Consider the following 9,738-nt stretch of genomic DNA (forward strand, 5'->3'; position numbering starts at 1 on the left):
GGAGTGGACCAGCCCCATCTTCCTTCAGGACGGCGATCTCCCCGCACGGCCGGACCCCAGACCCCACTCCTCCCGATACCAGCGTAAGGTGAAACTAGGTGTGACGCCGCTGTTTCGGTCGTCGACGTTGAGAGACTACCCCTTTCTGTCCATGCCATTCTTGATCGAAGCCAGTCGTTCAAGGCGGAACAACGCCGCCGCTGCCCTCCCCACCTTTCTTCCGCTGGCACAGTTGAGAGGGGCTCCAGCCTCCAGCAGCATGTCAGGTGGCGGAGTGTGGCCTTCCTAATGGGCCACGCGGTCAGCGGAAAGGGATTTATTGGTTTGGGCACTGATCTGCACTTCTGCAGGTTTGGCTGGCTGGTGCTCGCATCTCGTGTTGTGATCGTTGATGTCAAATCCTCTTCCCACAAAGTCAGCTTGCCACTTATTGCAATCTACCCTCCTCCATCGCAGCCAGACATCAGATTTCATCGACTTTATCTCTGTTCCCCCCTCTGTCAAAATGTTGTGCGAGAATGCATATTCAGGTATGATAGAGCTTTCTCACAACTTTTCAGTTGTGTCATGTTAATTGGGTAAATGGTTGCTACAGAAATGATGATTGTATGATCTATTCAGTTTTAAGTACATCGTGCAATCATCCTCGTAGATGTGTTCTGCACTTTTCTTGATTATGTTCATGTCAGTTTGTATGTGTTAAAGGAACCAACTAGAAAAGTAAGGAAGTGTAAAGATCGTTGGGATAATTTTTTGGTGATGCTTGCATGCTTCTGTTTCTTAAGATCGTAGCCATCTATGTGGGTCATAGGTTTACCTTTTTTATAAATAAATTTACACCAAGGTTTAAATTTATCATATATTTGGATTATCATGTGTTTATTATTCTTCCTTTTTCCTTTTATTGGATTATCTAGGATGAAAATTAAATTCCACAATGTCACGGCAATTTCTATCAGGATCAGTGTCCCGGTACGCCTCATCTCGCACTAAAAGGGGACCATGAGTGTGTGTTGCCTTGGGAATAATGGCAAAAAGACACCAGAAGATTGCATTGTAGGTTTTCTAGACTCCTAATGACTTCCCTTCCTTTGCATATGGATGAACTAATACGTAATCAGCAGATTTCGTTTTCCACTTATATGCTTTTGAAAACAAAAGGCTACGCAGATAGATAATGAAAAAAGTTTTGAATATTCTGGTTGACAGATCGTACAGATCGTAAATCTGTTACAGTGAATATTTTAATTTCAATTGTAAAGGTAATCACTTATTTTATACGGAGTACTTATTATTCTAAATCTCAATGGTTATCTCATAAGTCTGAACTCCAAAGTTAACAATTTTTTCCATGTTATAAATCAAATAACTTCCATATGTACAATCTATTGATTTTACAAGGGATGCTAATGTAGCAACAAAGCACCAACTAAGTTCCAGCATGAAGTACATGATTCTGGTTTCCCTTAGCTGCAAGCTTTAGTAATATTACACTTTGACCTCTAAGTATTATTTCTCATGTCCTTTTACAATTTATCATTTGCTATCTTGCTATTTTCCTTTCTCTCTTCTCCGGATTAAGTGACTGAAAGTAAACCATTTGCTATACACTAGAAACTTTAAGCATCTGAAATTTATGTTGAATGTTTATCAGCATCCATGAATTACTTTTGCTCATCATGTACATTATCCATCTCTAAATCGTGTTGTAAATTTTAAGGTAGGAGTCCATTGGCAACACTGAAGATCAAATAAAAAGGCAGCAAATATTACGGAAAAAATTACAGCTGCAGAATTCCATAGAAGGGTAGGAGGCTGCGAAAGGAAACCCTAGTGCTCTGCCGAACTCTACTTCGAGCGGTGACAGCCACCACGATGAGCTAGCTTGTCCGGCTACGGCTCTGCCAGTTTCATCATGTTCCTCAACAAGCTTGCTGACATCAAAGGTATTTCTGTGAAATCATCCTAGCGATGATCACTGTAGAGATTATATGATCTTGTTGTTTCTCTGTCCTCCCAAGTTCATATATATCTCCCCTCGAAATCCCTTTTCATATCTATGATCTCTGTTTTTATTGTTGATTACCAATTACTTTTCTAGAACTGATAATACCAAGGGAAGATGACGTTGCTTAGTTGTTGTGCTGGTGCCTGATGGACATCTCGGCAGGATGTAATAGTTGTTGTACTGTTGGCAGGCTTCTTGACTCTCAACCCCATTCTTGAAAGGTGGGCTCTTAGGGAGTGGCTTGTGTTATAAGGGCCCAACTAAGAAGTTTAATTAATTCGGAAGATTGGGAAGTTGCATGTCCATTTTCTTTGTTAATGTGTTCCTTGAAGAGTATACCCTTTGATATTTAGCAACCAGATTGTCACTTTTGTAAGAAGTTTGAACTTCTTATTGTCTATTTGTTTAAATGCGTGAGTCGCCTAAAAGATTATCTGACATCCAGTTTTGTTCGGGTGAATGTCATGCTTGTGTACAGTAAACATTGTTGGTTTAATTTAACAGCTAGGCCATGGACATAATTAGCGTAGATGCCATTAACTAGGATGTTCAAGCCATTCGATGAGCTCACTGTTGACAGCAAGGTTATCTTCTGCTTTCAAAGTCAATCTTCATGTATCTATAATCAGCTCTTGTTGGACACACTTATTCTGTGATGCTACATTTGCAGAATATTTTAATGTTTACTGATTTTGAGAATTCCATTGAATCTTGTAAACTTTTCACAGAATTCAGGCTCCAAATATTATCAGGCAATAATAGCAAACGTGAACTACAAAAGGTAAGACAAGAAACTCATTTACTGATGTGAGCTACTCTGTATCGGTTGAAGGTTAATTTTACTTAGCTTTGTTCGATGGCATGTGACGTTTAAATGTAAAAAGACTTAAAATTCAGTTGACTATATTTAAGAACTGCAATAAAGAAGTGTCTGATCGTCTCGGTTAAGCTAGGTAACTTCATATTTTTCAACTTTATGCTTCAAATCAGATTTCATCCTTGAAATTATCTCTACACTTTATTAAGCGAACTACATCATTGAATTGCCTGATTTAGAATTCGAACTAAGATCCTTTGTTGTTCAGGTTCCACTCTTTAATTACCATCGGTAAAAAAAGAAATTGACTGAGGTTTTAGGAATTCATTTTTCTCTTTTCCTGTCATTTTTTTCTATTATGTAAAACACGCCAGTTGAATTTAACCCCAAAGTACACTGCTTATATAAATGGGACATCATCTGTATATTTTATGTTGTCATTTCAACTTTAACTTTGAGGGTTTCTGATGTGTAGTCAATACGAAGTGTTCATGAAACTGACATTTAGCATGGCATCATGATCTCATCTTATGTGGTTATTGTTCCCTTCAGGTGTTAAAAGATAGACTATGAAATTGTATTGTTTCATAAAAGTATCTACTAATATCAACGTCCATTTCATGTAATTAAAATTTAAAGTTAATTTACATCCTTATCTTTCAACTGTTTGCTTCCGAAGCTTTTGCCATGACACAGAAAGAATACCCAAGACACCAAAGCAGGGCATTATACATAAGAATAGTAAAGCTTTGTTGAAAGTGTTAGCATACTACTATGCTTCATATCCGATTATTTTTCTGCCTACGAAATATTTCTTTATTAGTTTAGCTTCATATTTGAGGCACTGTAAACATATTTATTACATTGAGCATTAGTCTATTTGATAAATATATGTGCATTGCCAATTCTAGCAGATATATCTATCAGTCTAATTCTATAATGGATGGGTGTACGTTGCCTTGATATTCTATTTCACGACCACATTATCAAAACCTTGCTAGAACTTAACCTTGGTTTCTAATTTCTAGAGTGACTTGACATTCTTGTATTTCATCTATATAATTTGTTGATGATACTCTTTATTGTAAAATACCTTCACCACTTGTACATGAAGAGTTGGGTTGTAAAGCTAATGGTCTATTGGACAAGTAAGAGATGTTTCATACCGTTTGAGTACGCAGTTTCTCATGCTATAGCCTTACATGATTGCATGTTATTGCTTCCTGCTTTTCAAATGTTATTTGGGGGACAGCCCATTATGCTTTGTGACCTTTGTCTACATTATATATCAGGTGGGAACTTGGTACTTTAGGGACTAATCAGATAGTATCTTTTCATGTATGCACTGCACTCATCTTGATTATTGTTACAAACATGGCTAACCTAACAGTATGTATAGTCTAAGGAGAATAAATTATTGTTCACTAATATCTCTTTGTAGATAAATACACATATCACCTCACTTATTTCAACTGTGAGATCATTACACAAGTCCATAAAATCTGAGACCAATATCACCCAAGAGTCTTACGTGCCTATACTTGAAAATCATTTTTTCCCGTATCATCATGTGACATGATTTTGAGTTATATAGACTAGCCGCATGGTCGTGCCTTGATTCCTTGGTGCTATTGTCCCATTATTTAATTATTCTTGTGTTAGTGATTACTTATTTTGAATAAGGAGGCAATAACCCCAGCCCCATCTTGGTAATACAACTCATGAACTGAATGAAAAAAAAAACAATTATGCAGTTTGCCTTTACCTTTGGATTATGCAACCATGTTCTTTAATTCAAACTTTTATTGATTTTGTTTTTGCCATCTATAAACATGCAATTGTTTCACCTAATGGCAGAACTTCACACTTTTTTTATTTCTATGCTCCATGCCGGTTTTTGTACTCATGTTATTTGTACCATCCATCATGCTTAGCCTCCTTTGTTGTTGTTACATTTATTTGCTTTATGTTATTGCAGGTTAATAAAGGCAATGCTCATGGCTAGCTGAAAAAGGAGTGGCGTGGTTCTGGTGATAATAAACTTGTTTTATCTCATCAGATGGAACACAATGGTTATTGTTAGCATGCCTCCATGTTTCGAATAGTTTAGACAACGCAAGTATGCATACATGATCCGGACTTGTGTAAGCACTTTCTTTGCCATTGTTTATCGTTTTTCATCTCATTTTGAAATGTGTATTATATCATCATTTCCTTAACTCGATGGTACGATTAATGCTATAAATAACAATATCTGTAGACCCAGTGACAAGACATGTTCATAATTGAGATAGTCAACTATTCATTCTTTATGTTATACTCTTCTAGATTTTAAGTTCCAGCACAATATTGACCCATCTTATATATCTGTAATATCGTTTTTCTTATATACTGTTGATATTCTTTCTTTTAATATGGACGGGCGCGGCAACGCGCGCTCTCATGGTCTAGTGTAACATAAATTAACTAAGAAAGAAACTTCCCTGTGTACATGTAGTGAACTTATCTAAATGTTACTTGCTTCCATGGCATGGCACATTACTTCCATGACGTGAGTGAAGTTCACTGGCAGCAATGTGCCTTGAAGTCCACGGCGGTGCTCCTAGGAGTCGACGACCACGCACCTGGGAGTCCAAATTTCATGTCACAGTAAAGCAATATCCCTAATAATCTATAAAAAGTTGTATCCAGTTAATCTCTTGCATTCAACATTGCACCGGATGGAAAAAAGTTACAGACCACTAAGCAAAAAACGACAAATCACCATAGAAATGAACTTCTCCGTCCAAATATAGTGAACTGGACTTGCCATCCTAATAACATGAATTAACATGGATTCCCATCGTAATTAAGAGGCAAACTAGTTGTAATCTATTCTATTCTATTGTTTTATTAACTACATTTTTTATTTTGTTTACTTTAAGTGAAACAACAGTTGGGGACGAAGTGAACTGCCCCAAAATAAATAGTGAACATCCCCTTTAAACAAGATGAACTTTTTTTCTATTATCAGGTGCATCAAATTAATAAGTGTGAACTACAGTGCTCACCAGGCATTACACAACACGCACAATGCATGACCCAAAGACCAGAAGAGACGAGACCTGCCCAAAAAAATATTCGGTGAGATAACACAGCAGTACATTTAGTAGTAGAACTACATCTAGCTTCACCCCCGGCTGCATCGTGAAAGTGAACTTTTTTCTCCGTGGAATCAGGAATTCCCACAATGCACAGACCGGTCACTATGAACTACGGAATAGTTGGATGACTACAGATTACAACTCAAGACCGTTCAGATTTTGTAGATGCAAAAATATATTCTGTGGGGGTCATTTGTCTACAAAAATTCAACGACTACGAACAATCTACATATGCAAAAAATGCAAATTCATCTGTCTCTGAACTTCATACAGATTGGGCTATATATGTACATCACATTCTTGTCCATCTTAAATTCACGTTTCACTATCTGTGAACTTCAAACTTCAGTTAACAAAAAAATTCAGAATTTGAAAGAACAGAGCAAATCATCTGGCAGCAGTATTGGAATCCCGTGGTGGTTTTTTGCAAAAAAAAAGGATTCCCATGGTGGGGGCGGTGGCCTCCCGTGGCCTGGTCGTGTAGGCTTGAGACGCAGCAGAAGAGGGCGGTGGACACCAAGAGCAGGGGGCTATGGAGGAGGTCGGAGCGGTGCGGCGTGCTAGGGGAGGAGGGGCGGCGCTCTGGAGGAGGTTGGAGCGGTGCAGCGTGCTAGGGGAGGAGGGGGCGGCGCTCTGGAGGAGGTCGGAGTGGTGCGGCGCGCTAGGGGAGGAGGGGTCGGCGCTCTGGAGGAGGTCGGAGCGGGGCGGCACGGCGCATGCTGTGGAAGGAGGGGCGGGCCGGCGGTCTGGGAGAGGACGGAGGAGGGGACAGCGCGGCGCAGCGCGATGTGTTGGGGGAGGAGGGGGCGGGGCGGCGCGATGCGCTGGGGTAGGAGGGGCCGGGGCGGCGCGATGCGCTGGGGGAGGAGGGGCCGGGGCGGCGCGCTTGTGGAGGACGGAGCGGGGCGGCGCGCTGGGGGAAGATGGGGCGGGGCCCGATGCGGGCTGCCGCCCGGAAGAAGGTGATGCGGGAGTTGGGTTGGGCTTCAGGGATAAGGTGGAAAGAGAGGTGGGAGGTTCACTGTCGGGTTGATCGGTCAGTTTTCTGGGCGGTAAGTGGGGGTTCGAGAATAGTTATTCTAGAACCCCTCTAAGGGGGGTTCGAGAATAGTTCAGTTCTACGCGGATTTTCTACCTAGGGTGATAGCTATGCATAGGGTAAAAACCGTTGGATAGTGGGGCTTAAGTTCTTTCCAGGTGCAGATCAAAAACGCGTCCGTCATCTCATGTAACGGTTGTTTGACATACCGATGTTAGCTTGTCATTTTGGGATGGTTATGACATTTTCTTGTTGAACTGTAGCATTGGTAGCTGTCTTCTCACTAGTGTTAGTGCTGATATTTACTTTTCCAAATCGACAAAAATCTACGGCACGGATGCCATGCCGAAGCTAGGCTGTCGTTTTGGTTTATTTTTCACATATTGCGTATGGTATGGTGCCATGCCGAAGCTAGGTTGTCGTTTTGGTTTATTTTTCACACATTGCATACGGTACGGTGAAAATTATAACTTGTCGTTTTGGAACTATTTTGACATTTGTGTTTTGAACGCCACATGGAGCTGTGTCCTTTTCAGCCGTCGCATGCGGTGTTATTTTTTTTTACAAATTACCGACGGTATGGTGGATCTGGTCGTTGTTTTCCGCGCAAAAATTATGCTCCGACTCTAAGTTCTGGTTTTGGAATGGTTTTGACATTTTTGTGTCCGACGGTACACACAGCTAGGCCCCTTTGCCAGCCTCGCAAGTGGTGTCATTTTGGTACTTTAAAATTATGATCTATTTCTGACACTTTGCAAAAAATGTGTTTTGCAAAGTAATTTATTAGAGCAGAACAAAACGATCCTGAAAACGGGAGGCGTGCATGGAATCAATTGTGCCTACGCCCTGTGGTCTATGCCAGTATTTTAGAGAGTTACGTTGTATTGGCACGAACACCGTTTGTCGGGTTAGCAATGAAATAACTTTTGAAGTTGCGGCTCCCCTCAGCTCGCCGGGCGCACGTTGATCAGCTTCCCGACGGCGAAGCCACCGTCCACCACGAGGTTATGCCCGTTGACGTACTTAGCCTCGTCGGACGCGAGGTAGACGGCGGCTCTGGCCATGTCCTCCGGCTCCAGCACGGCCCTTGGAGCTTGCTCATGCCCCTCTCCACCATCCGCTTCAGCGTCTCGTCGCCGACGTCCGGGTTCGCCCTCGCCAGCGGCCGGACCAGGAGCGGCGTGGCGATGGTGTGCGGTGAACTTGCGTTCATGCGCATGCCGGGGCGCGCCAGCTCCTCCGGGACCAGCCGCACCACGCCCACCACCGTGGCCTTGGAGAGGCTGTATGGGAGCGCGGGGACCCTGCCGAGCGTGCCCGTGGTGCTCCCCGTGCAGAGGATGCACCTGCTGCGGCGCGGCACCATGACGCGCGCGGCCTGCTTGATGCCGGCCACCGTGGAGCGCGTGTTGGCCGCCATGACGCGGTCGAAGTCGGCGAGGTTGAGCGCGGCCAGGGGCGCATGCGCCGAGGACCCTTGCTGTAGAGGATGTCGAGCTGGCTGTAGAGGATGTCGAGCTGGCCGTGGCGCAGCTGCAGCTGCAGCCACAATGGATTGTTTGTAATCCAGCACACTGCCGGCTGCATGGACATGGCAAAAATTAGTCAGACAAAATGGAAGAAAAGATAAGATTGTTGTGTGTGTGAAATAGACGAAGATGAACATTTGGTTGTGGCAAAGATGAACCCGATGGACTTGAGAGCGACTTGGGCAAGGTCATCGCCATCATCACTGCTGCCACCATGCCGGGCGAGCCGGGAGGAGAAGCAGGGGAGGTAGTCGAAGGGCGTCACGACAGCCATGCGCTACCCGAGCGTGTACAGCAGCAGCTCAAGAAATGCACGTATGGTTGTCATTTTGCTCAACAAATCTGCCTGCTCCTCAAGTTTAAAAATAAGCTACCATGACCGATACTTCGTTGTCGTTTTGATATACATTTTCCGTGGTGTGGTTCTAATTTTGGTCCACGGGGTTTGCATGCTGCGAAGCTTTGAAGCACAAATCAACCGTGACGATGTTGGTTGTCGTTTTGGTATAATAGTTTGGATGGTGTATGGTTATCAATTTTTAATTCAACCGTGACCGATGCTTGGTTGTCGTTTTGGTAGAATAGTTTGGATGGTGTATGGTTGTCAGTTTTTAAATCAACCGTGACCGATGCTTGTTTGTTGTTTTGGTATAATAGTTTACATGGTGTATGGTTGTCAGTTTTTAAATCAACCGTGACCGATGCTTGGTTGTCGTTTTGGTATAATAGTTTAGATATTGTATGGTTGTGGTTGGTTATTTGTGCTACTCTGTAACGGTGTTGCATGTGGCCATATAGGGGATACACCGGATTTGCTAACGCCGTGTGCTCCTCTTGTGCTCCCTATAGAAGATCTAATGGTTGGATCTATATGCATAGCTATGCTCCATGGTAGCCCACTATTTCCCGAACCGGTTCGAGAATAACTATTCTCGAACCCTTTCTGAACTTCCCGGTACATGGGTGTGAACTTCTTCTTCCCTGAATCCGAACTTCCCGACGGACTTCAATATTGTACAGGGCGAACTTCCGAAACTTCAGTCTAGTTTGAAGTGAACTTCAGAAAATATAGCAAACTTCCGTCGCATCTGAACTTCTCTGGACACAGATCTAAACTTCCCCCTATCTGCATCTGAACTTCCAAACGGACCTCAATGTTGTAAGGAGTGAACTTCGTTTCAAATATGAACTTCTATACGGGG

General features: G+C 42.7%; 1 long non-coding RNA gene and 1 pseudogene across 3 annotated transcripts; one reads left to right on the forward strand and one right to left on the reverse strand.

Moving 5' to 3' along the window:
• Positions 1 to 349: 349 nt before the first annotated feature.
• Positions 350 to 5,137, forward strand: LOC127333545 (uncharacterized). 3 transcript variants are annotated; one of them, XR_011751882.1, is made up of 4 exons: positions 350 to 530; positions 960 to 1,056; positions 1,721 to 2,789; positions 4,804 to 5,137. It is a non-coding gene; the product is annotated as an uncharacterized lncRNA (long non-coding RNA). The 3 variants fall into 3 exon arrangements; XR_011751881.1 differs by having other exon boundaries at positions 1,721 to 1,946; positions 2,102 to 5,137; XR_011751880.1 differs by having other exon boundaries at positions 1,721 to 5,137.
• Positions 5,138 to 7,733: 2,596 nt separating this feature from the next.
• LOC127330191 (short-chain dehydrogenase reductase 2a-like) lies at positions 7,734 to 8,852 on the reverse strand (annotated as a pseudogene).
• Positions 8,853 to 9,738: the final 886 nt, after the last annotated feature.

Source organism: Lolium perenne, chromosome 2, assembly GCF_019359855.2.
Source record: "Lolium perenne isolate Kyuss_39 chromosome 2, Kyuss_2.0, whole genome shotgun sequence".
NCBI lineage: Eukaryota > Viridiplantae > Streptophyta > Magnoliopsida > Poales > Poaceae > Lolium > Lolium perenne.